Source organism: Drosophila subobscura, chromosome O (genome assembly GCF_008121235.1).
Source record: "Drosophila subobscura isolate 14011-0131.10 chromosome O, UCBerk_Dsub_1.0, whole genome shotgun sequence".
Classification (NCBI taxonomy): Eukaryota; Metazoa; Arthropoda; class Insecta; order Diptera; family Drosophilidae; genus Drosophila; species Drosophila subobscura.
Window position 1 is genome coordinate 8134136 of NC_048533.1, and position 12024 is coordinate 8146159.

Sequence of the window (12024 nt, forward strand, 5' to 3'; positions counted from 1 at the left end):
CAAATGGGAGACATTGGGAATATTACATACCCATTTATTTAATCAAAAGGAAGTTTCAACACATTTAAATTTTTAATTTTTAATTAAGTTCTATCATAAGATTTAACCTTCTGCCTGTTAAAAAATAGATCTGTACCTCTTTCTGAACACCGAATACCCTTACTCTTGCCCATTTCCAGGCTGTTATAGTTCATATCATAAGATTTTCAGTTATTTAACGGTTTTATGGCCATCGTTATGCGTGTGGAAGCCCCAAAACTGGAAAAACGGTTAATTAAACGTTTTCTCGTTAACAACTGGGTGTGTACATATGTCACAAAGGGGGCGGTACGGTGTATCAAATCACTTGAGCGTAAAAACTAATTGCAGACCAAAAGACGGGAATACCTTCTGGAGATTACTGTTGGCCCAAGTACAATAAGGGGAAAAACAATCACCAGAGGGTCGCCAGAATCAGCCAAGCGATGGAACCATAGGAAAACATGTTAGGGAAGGAACGAATAGGCAGAAAACTGTGAAAATGGAATGGGGAAGGGGCGAAATTTCGAAGAAGTTCTAGCAAATGAAATATTAATGCAGCGAATATACATACATACATATGTATGTACATATGTACATACATACAAATGTATCAACCAGTTAAAAATTATTATATCTTCTCTGACTCGGCTATTAGAGCTGATCCTTGTAATTTTTTGAATTTTCTCCAATGGTACTAATATTCATGTTATTATCTTGTAGAATGTCTTCTAGAAATTCAAAAATAAATCGTTTGACGAACTCAAGCACTCATTTTACATCTAAACTACGAGCATTTCATATTCATGCAACACAGCAGCATGTTGCTAGGCACACATCAAACTCGCTCAAACAAGTTCGATAACTCGAATCACTCGAAAAAAACGTAAACACAACGTGTTGGCGGTCTGTCACGTTGGTTGTGTAACAAGTTTGAGCGTGTTTGTTGGCATAGGTTCGAGCGTTCCAATTCCACTTATTTTCGGCTAGGAGCAAAAGAGAGTGAGAGAGAATGCGACCGCCGAAGCCGAGAGAGAATGTTAACAGAGTCTGACTCTGGAAGCATAACATTATGTTGGACGCGCATAAAAATTTAGTTATCATAAATTATTAAAAACTTCACATTAAAACTTCTCTGAAATTAGCATGTTGTTTTAGAAAGAAAGAAAAAGAAAGAAAAAAAATTATTTTTAAATGTAATGTTTTGGACCAGAACGTTTTACTACCTCTCAGCATCTACATAAATCATCCAAAAATGTTCATCATTAAATACTACAGGTATCCGCTCTAAATTATAGTTATTAAATAATTGTTAAAATATTTATAAAAACAGTCTGTGTACTTAACTTTAAAAAATTACATCATATTCCCATTTTATTGCTTGCGATTCCATCCGCACACTCTGTTAACAGATAACAGTGAGCTTGGCTCTGCTTCTCGTTTTGAACATTTTGCCTGCCAACGACTCGTTTCCAGCCGTCATTCGTCAGTTATAACGGGAACTTTGCGCGGAGCGGACGGAAAACGGAAACAACAGTCTCGGTCCAAAACGCCTTACGTCAAGCTTTAGCATGTGAACAGAAAGAAGAGTGTTATCAGTGTCACAGAGAAATATAAAGCATAAAAGCATTGGAGATATGCTGCATCAATATACAGTGAAACAGCCAACCAGTATAAAGTACTACAGTGAATTAATATTGATTGCAGACCAGTAAATACAGCACCCACCAAGGTGTAAGTGCACCATCAGTGATTGGAGACCTGGTGTACCGTGAAATCCTAGTGACACATCTGATTTACAGTGAAACTAGAGTGATTGCAACATCACATATGTAGCTCTCAGAGTTCTACAACAGTGTCTACAAACAGTCAGGCACAACACTGTCGCTAAGGAAGTTCTGCAAATATTGATAAAGGTATATAACTCAGTGAAGTTTGTTGAGCAAATTGTTTATAAAATCTAAGAGTATCGAAGTATTTTGGAATATTTACTTTACAAGAGTACTTATTGTAAACTACTTAAAATCATACTCGACGCATACTGTGCCTTTGTTTTGATATTGGAGCCTCCTATTATTGTGTGAAAAAATGCATTAAATGTTATAGTGCTTACGAAATTTGGTCTTCCTGGAGGCTGCCGGCTTTGGAGTCTCTCTGTACAAGACAACTGCAGAAATATCGCTTCTAAATGTTACAAAGACCCAAACGATGGCAAATGTTATGCGACATAAAAGTAAACGACAAAGTTATCCCCCCTTTTTTTTGTTTGTTATTAGAAGTCACGTGTCAAACCGAAATCTATTCAGAATTGTTATTCTCTCTAAAGCTCTAGAGCACCCACACCCCCTTCCCAAAAAAATAGTTAGTGTATTAAGTTTGGTTGTGTGGTCGTAGTTTGACACACTTTTCCCTATCCGTGTGTCCTTCGAGAAAAAAACTTTAGCGAGGAGCAGAGCAGGAGAGCTTCTCGGCCGTGGCCCGTGGCGTGGCAGGGAGACGCGTCGGTCGGCAAGGACAAAATCTCGACTGAAATCGTTATTGTCATTGTCGTCGTCGTCGTCGTCGTCGTTGTTCGCTTTTTTGGCTCATCAATAAAAATTTCCTTGACATTTTATGAGCCAAAGGATTTCTGGGCTGGAGCTTACTCCTTTCGTGAAGTCCTTTCCAAGTCCATGGCTGAGAGAGACCGAGAGATATGGCCAATATATTAAATGCGACAACGGATTAAACGGTTGGTTGCCCTTTTTATGTCCGCTTATATTTATGGACAATTATTTAAAGAATTGCGTGCGCCTTTGGGGCTGAAAGTTCAACACACAGTTATGGTCTGTGAATGCTTTATGTTTATGGGGCAGAGCTGTACGCTAAGAACTCCCCTATACTTACTGCAGCATTTCCTCCTTCTGTTCCTGGGAGCTGCCAAAATTTAATTAAGCCTCCTTTCGATTGTTTATAAATTCATGTTAATGATATTTGGACAGCCCGTCTAGGGGCTCTCCACCAAAAAGTATCTGCAATTAACTCGAATCGTTGGGCGCGAGAATTCCATCCTCCATTGCCAAAAACTTGTGAGAATTTTCCGCTAATTGTTTTCTCCCGAGTAGACGCCAGAGCAATCCTCGCCAGCTGCGGCGGCGGGTAAAGGACCTCCTTTCTCGACAGACGCCTACCATTTTGTTTTGATATGCAAATGGCCTTAAATTCCACACTCGAATTGAAATGAAATTGCCGAAAACTTTTCCGTTTTCCATCTCTCGCGGAAAGTTGCCACACAGAGAGAGAGAGTGGAGGCTGAAGAGTGGTTTGTACAGTGCGGCACGTGCCGTTTACTCGTTTAATTTTAAATGCCAAACATTTTTATTAATGGTTATTGCCGTGAGTGGCAAAACTGCTGGAGAGTCCCCCGCTGAAAGATGCTGGTTCTGCTCGTAATAATCGAAAATTGTTTTGCCATTATAGGCAAGGTACAGTAGAAGGTCTCTTAGGGGACTGGTGTCTGAAGGCTAGACAGATTTTTTTGGTGCCAGTCTCAGTGTGCTTGGTCCTTCAACATTTTCTCTTGGGATCTGCTTTGGAATATCGGAGACGGGCACGATTTTGTTGTAGAAATCAGTGAATTTTTCTCCATTTCTTGTACATTAGAGGCATATCACTGTGATATCTGTAGCCATATGGGAGATATCACTCTTTGCCAACAGTTTTCCTGGCAACCTATTCCCTCTAGAGCACATCCTCTCGCAGATATTCAGATTGAGATTGAATGCGATTCAAGGACACATTTATTTAAATATTTTGACAAACTTTGACGACATTTCGCGCCATTCGATTTTGCAGCGCAACCAGGCAATCCATTCTAATTCCCATACACACCCCACACAATCCCCTCCCATCCATATCTATGTATACCGAATATCGGGGTTTGGCACCCTAGCATTTATATCAATTTCTTTATTCCTGACGGCTTTCTACTGCTATAGCCTGCACTTTGCAGAGGAACAGGACTCCTTTTGGTGGCAGGCGGGGGTTCTCTAGGAAATTTATGTATGCGTTTTATGGCTACGTAGCTCGTAAATAAGAGAAATGTTGCAGCACCGCCTGGAATATCGGGCAGGAGGGGTGGTTGTTTTTATCTCCAGCACATGTGTGTATGTGTGGTGGAAGTTAGAAAGGTTTTCGAGTGCCTTAACCATCAGGCGGTAAGCAGATTTCATTCCGGTAGAAAATATGCTATATTTTGTAGAGAATTTTTTTCTCAGAATAAATGCCTAAAGTGACACATTTAATATGATTTGTTTATGGGATTTTGCTCTGTTTTCTGCTGACAGTTGGGACCCTGATATCCAGAAGCTTGTCCGTCATTCAAGACGGCTGACAGGAAACTCACTTTCTAGATTTTAAATTGCTTTTTTTTTAAAACAATAAATATAGAAAAGTGATGATGGGTTTGGAGGTGGAGGACCGATCGATGTTAGCTCTTTTATTTAAAAACATTGACATGATTCGGGACTATAGATTGTTGTGTGAAGTGATTTTGTGATTTTTTCCTCATTTGCGTAATTGCTTTAACTAGAATCTAAGGTTGACAAGGTTGTCCAATCTCCTATAATATGTGAAGTTCTGATAGGAATCTTGTTAGGTATAAAGTATTAACCTATAATAAATGATTTAGATATTCCATAAGAAGATTGTTTAGGATTGCGAAACAAAGTATCTGAGGGGAGTGTTGAGGGATAACAAATGAGAGAGAGAGAGGGAATGGGAATGGTAGAGTAGGAAAGAGATGGGACGAATGTGTGTGCAGAGGAGCATGCAATGGGCTAAAGGAGAGGGAGTAAGTGAGGCAGAGAGGAGAGTGGAGACCAAATTAGTTTTTCTGAGCTAAACGCCCGAGTCGTTCGAAAGAGAGTGGACCAAAAACAAAGCTCAGTTCGTTAAACTCAACTGTTTATGGATATATGCGAGTATAGTATATGTATGTATATAAAGTACATGCACGTACATACCCTTACTGATATATACATACATATGTACATATTTATGTGTGCATGTACGTGCATACCCTACCTTTTGTTGTGAGCCGAGTGTTTAGCCAAGCAGAACGTTAAACCTCCGTCGAAGCTGGCGTTGCGTTGAATGTTGTTGCTGTTGTTGCTGTTGTTGCTTTTTTTTTGGCCTGCAGTTTCTGTGTTTGTGGCGCAAGTTTAGAAAACAGAAATTGGTGGCAAGCAACAGCAGAAATTTGTTTGAATGTTGCATCAACGAGCTGCAGCTGCAGCAGCAGAACAGAATACACCCTCTATTTGTGAATGAAATTTGAATATTAAAAGATTGTTGGGCAAGTGCCTGAACAAACACCCAACGGAAACGGAAATGGAAATGGAGTGAGGGAAAGGGGCGAAAGGGGAAAGCACTTGCGTGGGCCAAAAGGGGCAATTAATGGGAATTATTGATAGAGGAAAAACCAGTCGCACCGTGTAGGAGTCGAGAGTCCTTGAGTCAATTACTGTCCTACTCCCATTGGCAAATTTCCCGTGAATTTTCTTGTCCAATCAAGCCCGCACTCGTTACCCGAGCTCGAGCTCTAGCTTTTCCTTTTTCCCTACGTTTCTTTTGCAGCTCTTCCTTTCCCTACCCATACCTCTCCAGCTTTGCCTCTCCAGCCTTTGAATGCGGTCAACAACAGCAGTGTTTTCCACGAAATGAATCGATCGTCTTTTCACTTGCATTGACTTTTGCTTTTCCTGGAAAACGAGCTGCAATTAAATTCGATTTGCATATTGAATACTTATGGCCAATGGGTAAATGGTTTTTCTTGATTTTGCCAAAGCTTCCTGTCACTCCTCTCTGCCCACGACCCCACTTATGGTCTGGCAGATCCACTCCGCCTAATGAGTGCCTGAAATCCAATAATTGGAAATCTAAACCCACTAACCGTGAAGAGATTGCAAAAATATGAACCCCCTCCACAGAAAATGCGAGAAAAAAGATTGCAAAAGGAAAAGCCCAATCGAAACAGAAAACAAAAAGTGTATAAAGCTCTGCTCTGGTTTGGTCTGCACTCTCGTAACCGTTAGAATGGCACCTGCCACATAGCGTCTGCGGCTAAAAATTTCAAATTTCCATTTAGAAAAACATTCAGAGCCGTGCTGGTAACCCCGACCCCGACCCCACATTCACCCAAACCAGATGCAACTAAAAACAAATGTTCTGTGCGGGGGTGTGTGGCAGCTGCATGCGCAACTTTTCCATTGTATTCGTAGTTTATTTTGTATATTTACGGGGCTGTACTCTGCCAAAGGGGTATTCGGATTAAGAACAGGTACTTGAATATAAGAACAAGGATTCTGAGAGTCTTTCTGTTTGAGATCGCTAGACTTTGAACATTTTCATTGTATAACTCTGGCTGAAACAGTGGATATCATGTACATAAATAGATATATAAAATAACAAAAATAATTCAAGTCGGATGGCTATATCAACAATAAATATTCAGTCCTAAAGTACACTTTTTTCTGAAAAACTCTCGTCGTACGATCATCGAAAACTGATCGGGAACCTTAAAAAATTAATCAGAATCATTCAAACAAGTATTGGAAATATTTTCCGAATAATTTCTTTACGTTTCCATCATGAGAAGTCTACAAATTCAAGGGTATTCCTAGCTTTGATTCCTCAAAATATAGCCTTGTTTTTATTGTTTTGTACTTTTGTCGAATTTTCCACACCCACTTTTTCATCTGCATAACTTTTCATTTTCATATATGTATGTACATATGTATGTACTATTTGATTTTTTGGGCTTGTGTTTTTAGTTTGTTTTTTGTTTTTTTTTTCAAGAGGCGCAGCGCAAATTAATTAAATGCACTCGACTGTGATTTATGCGATCCTGAGTGAATTGTGAAGTTGGATTGTGTGTCCGGGATTGGTTTCTGGTGGCACCCCATGACCAGTAGCTGCAGCAATTAGAGAGTCTGTGGCAGGGGCAGGCACTTGAGGCACTAATGTGGAAACCATTCCAGCACTCCACAGGCGGGCGGGCAATGATCTCTCTCTCCCTCGCGCATGTGTCTGAATGGTATTTTAAAAGCCAAATCCACTTAAGATTAACTTATCATCCGTCAGACTGAAATCAAATTCCCATTGGAATCAAATGTCTAATAATTTTCAGCTTAAAAATTCATTAGATACAAATCGTTGGACCCATATCAAAAGCAACCACACAATGGGAGCCATGAAAGAGGTAAAATAATACACTTATGAGGGTCTTTCCCTGGTTTCTACAGACTCTCCGGCTTGGGCTTGGGCTTGGTCAATCGTCTGTGGCTTCTTCTGGCTAATTTCGCACTAATTGATTTCTTTTGCGGCAAGCAGCTTTGGTTGAACAAACGTCTCGGGGCCCCACACTGACTGCTGTCAAAAGTTGTTTGAAATGCGATGACAGTTTGGACCTGGCTTTGGATTGGGATTGGGCCTGCTTTTGGGCCTCTTTTGTGCCTTGTTTTGGCCTGTCTCATAGTTTTTTTTTCCTGCCCATCAAATCGAAAACTAAACGCCGTCAAAGTCTCATTAGCCGACGGCTTTGGGATGCCATGCGATGCGATGCGCTGACTGACTGATGGCCGTGACACGCCGACTCTCTGATTGGGTTTTAATGCGTTTTGGCAGGCGAACATTGTCCACGATTCCGTTTACAGAAGTTTCATAATTTGTCTCTGCCTCTGATTGATGGGGCATGCAGTACGATATGATCCCCCTGCCCTCCCGCGCCAAGACTCGTCGCTGTCTTATTGCGCACTCATTGTCTTGTAGTTTGTCATCATTGGCCATTACCCAAATGATTTGCCATAAGCCCTGCGAGATGCCGATCTCCTGGCCAGCCACTTTCTCGTTTCGGTTTTTCGTAAAATTGGCCACGCACTGCGTCAGATGAGGCACGTGTTGTAGCGACCTTTAACCTGCCGGAGTTTGCTGCATGCTCGAGCAATTTGAGAGGCGTTTTAATGCTCCGTTCGGGGGTACAGCCCCCATATCTTTTTGGTAGAGAATCAGTGATAAATTTTGCACTTTGTTTGGCTTACACGCCCACATTAATTAGTGTAGAAGATGAAGGGGTTCTGGCCCATCTGGAGTCGGGGTCTGCCAATGATTTTCGAATGCAATTTCCAGCGGAATGGACGTGACTCAAAGAGGCAGTGTGGAGGGTCATGAGTGACAGGGAGTCACGATGAAGACTTCTTCTTTGGTTTCTCTTCGCTCTGTTGCATGCACCTGTACAGACAGTCAGACAGACAGACAGACACAGTGAGAAGGGTGCCCCTTCACATGTGGGCAATTTAGTGCCTTAACGCCCACCTGCCCCACAGAGTTGGAGCCCCACACAAAAGAGCTGCTTTCAGTTGTTCGGTTGTTGGCTCCATTTCAGGGCCCTCTGCTTCTTTGGTTTGGGTTTGCTCTCTGTAAATTATATGAAAATGCAGGGCATAGAAGCGAGTCGAAATCGGCATTTCAACGCTCCAGTTCCAGTTCCAGTTCACAGACATTGACACACTTTTAGCCACTTACCTGAGTGCCTGCCTGCCTGCCTGCCTGCTTACCTGAATTGACTCTCCTTCTCCCATTCCCCGATCCCCGTGTTGTGTTGATCAGTGTACTCTGAGATGATCACGTCTCTGCGTGGCGTGTGTAGGAGTCGCAGTACCTCCACGTACAAAACTCCAAGATGAGCAGCAGCTACAGGCTGCTGCTGCAACAGCATTCACAATTTCTGACTGGAATCTAATTAGCGGCGTGCAACGAGGAGCGTGCAACGTGCAACTTGTAATGGGCCGACAACTTCGTGACGCTGCCTGAATGACGGTGCACACTGGATGCCATCCAAAAACATAAAAAAACTGGTTGTTACTCTGTTGCTGATGCTTTTTCTGTTGCTTTTGGCTCGTTTTGGGGCTGCCTCATAAATCAGCAATTGTCATTATTGTTTGTTCGTTTATATAGCTTTATTATTATATAAAACCCCCTCTCCCCAAGGGGTACGTGTCTTCTTTTAAGAGGCTTAACTGTGGAATGCAGCAGAAGTATCGATGTTTTTCGTAAAATTAGGTGCAGAAAAGACCTAAAGAATGGATCGTCATTGAGATGAGGTGCGGACAAGACCCAAGGAATCAATCTTCTTTCAGTTTAAGATGCAGCAAAGAGTGAAGACAACACAAAGAATTGATATTCTGTGAGATGTGGAGAGGAAAGACCCTAAAGAATGGATCTTTTGTAAGTAAGAAGACGTGCAGAAAATACCTTAAAGAATCGGTCTTGACTAAGAGAAGGGTCAGATCTTCCTGAAGTTTAGTTGCAGTAAATACCAAAATAATGAATCTTCTTTAAGCTGATGTGCAGAAAAGAGTCCTCCTAATGACCCCGACAGCTGCGCAAAGCGTACAAAAAATGCTATTCATTCCACAAAAAGTCACAAATCTGTGCCAATTATGATAATTTGATTTGATGCCATTTACATTATTTGCTTCCTACATTTTTCGGTCGGAAATAAAATTGCATTAGTATAGGCGGTGCCTAAGAAAGAAAGCCGCACCAGAACGGCACCAGAAATGTGTTAAGGTCAGTGGCAAGAGCAGAAATGAGCAGAATAAAAAGATTGTTATGACATAGAGAATGAAAATAAATGAGGCCGCAAATGCGAGTGAGGAGAGGAGGAGGCGGTTGCGGCGGGACTCGGAGACAAGTGGATGGCTGGGGCGGCACTGCCCCACAGATAAGCGGAATCGTATACAAATGGTCAACTTAACTAAAACAATAACTATGCCCCCCATAGAATACGAAGAGAATAACACTAAAATGAGCGAAAGAAAACCCCTCCTGCTACTCTCATAAAAGAAAAGCGAAAACAAAAGCCGACAAAAGCGGGCGCCAGTTGCGGCATGGAAAAACAATGGAGGGAGTGGGGAGATAGAGAAGGGCGGCGAAGGCGAAAGAGTCCTAAAGAAAAGCCAGCCAACTGCAAATGTAAAATTAACAAGAAATCAATGCGAAAAGCCAGAAAACAAACAGAGGGAAAAGCTGAAGCCAGAGAGCTCGAGTCGAGTCCGAACGAAAGCCGAAAGAAGTCATAAATAAAAATTGAATGAAAGGAATTTCTTCTCGTTGGCCAAAAGAAAAAAACAGCAAGAAAGAAAGACAAGACGAGCTTTTGTTATTTCGCGGTTATCAATTTCAACGCACAGCTGGCCAAAAGCAGACATCGACGTAGATGGCATTAGCCAATAAGGTAGACCCCCTCCGCCGAAAGAGTCTCCCTCTGTATCTCTCTCTCGTCTATTTCCACATTCGAAGCGCTCCCACGCTCCACTGAACAGCAGCAAGGGGCAGATTGAAGCAGCAGTCAGAGAGGGGCAGTCAAAGCTATTGGAGACCCAGACCCAGACGAAGATGTTGCCTGTGCTGGCACATCAATTTGCGATTATGAAAGGCTGCCTGGCCAGCAGCCAAAGCAGCCAAAGCAGCCGAACCAGCTCCATCTATAGCTTCAATTTCAGTAGGAACCTCTCCGCATACAATGAACCGAAACTCTTTATTCAATCCGAGGAAATCTGAGCGTTTAATACGCCGCCAGCGCAGCACAGAGAGTCGCCACAGCATCGTTAGTGGCATTCAGTGTGGGGTCATGCTGCAGCTGCCAGCCTCGCGAAGCTGGTTCTCTCGTGGCATCTCCGAGCATCGTTTGGCATTTCTCTGGCTCAAGCGGTCGGCCTTCACATTTACCAATCCCCCCGATAAAATCCATTGATGCCACTGCTGCTGTTGCTGTTGCTGCCTCTGCTGCTGCTGCTGTTGTAGACGTTGCGACTGCGCATTTATGAGTCTCTATTTGAGGCACTCTGTTGTTGGGATCTTCTGCTTACCAGATGGCAAACTGGTTATAGAGAGGGTATATCAGACTGCAGAGGAGATTTAATTATTCTGTTGAATTAATTAATTAATCTAATTAATATTAATTTACCTGTAGAGTGGATTCTTTCACACCTCATGGTAGTTTCAACTATTTTAAATATTCCATTAATTTTATGATATAATAATCATTATTGGTTTCAAATTGTTTATTTATTATTAAATCACATCTACATATATTAGGCAAAGATCCCATCATTAAATTTGAAAATCAATGAAGAAAATTTCAGAAAACGTATTTAATATGTCTCCTAAAAGTTCTATATGAATATTTATTTACTTTTGGCTAATATTTGGTAGAGTTGCCATAGAAACGATGGCTCAAAGGTTGGTTCTAGTCGTATTATATGCATAAGAGTAGTTTCCATAGCAACAAGTGTGATATCCAAGGGGTAGCTGCAGCTTCGAAACCACTGAAAACAATTTGTTTTATGGTTGTTCGTTTGTTGTTTTTTTTGCCGGGGTGTATTGTAGATGCCACAAAGCAATGGCTCTGTGTGTTTTGCTGTTCTGTGTGCCGTGTTCTTGTTGTAGCATTTGTCGTTCCGCTGCAGTGAAGCGCATCACCGCAGCAGAGTCTGCCGTCCACAGACAGCCGCGTGCTGATTCTTATTTATGCTGCAACACGCCTCGGTTCGCCTCACCTCACCGTACCCCGCCATCGTAGGACTCCTCTTCTATAGTTTCCCTACAGATTAGTTGAAATCGGATCCAACTTTTACTGAGTTATGATTAAATGGCATTTCGTGCGAGTCCCCTATGCCTCAGAGTCTGGCTCCGGCTATGACTCTCCATCTTTTATGGTTATTTCGTGCCTAAAAATGAAAGAAGTCCACGTACCGGCCTCCCAATGAATGTTTCTTGCTGTTAATTTAACGCTAAATGAAGTGCGAAATTACAAACAAAAAGACCCCGTCCTCCTCCACTCCACACCACTCACTCGACATGAGTTCTTTCGTTTGTTTAGGGTAAGAAAAAATGAAATCTGTTTCTTTTTCGTTCAGCCTCACAGCTTGAGTCACATCCCGCCTCCATCGGGGAGTATCGGAT

At 42.0% G+C, this 12024-nt stretch overlaps 1 long non-coding RNA gene across 1 annotated transcript in view; it reads left to right on the forward strand.

Annotated features, from left to right (window-relative positions):
- Positions 1-1462: 1462 nt before the first annotated feature.
- LOC117896700 overlaps positions 1463-12024 on the forward strand; it is a 34679-nt gene continuing 24117 nt past the window's right edge. The window contains exon 1 of the long non-coding RNA XR_004649042.1: positions 1463-1934. This is a non-coding gene — a long non-coding RNA (uncharacterized LOC117896700). The remainder of the gene's footprint in view (positions 1935-12024) is intronic.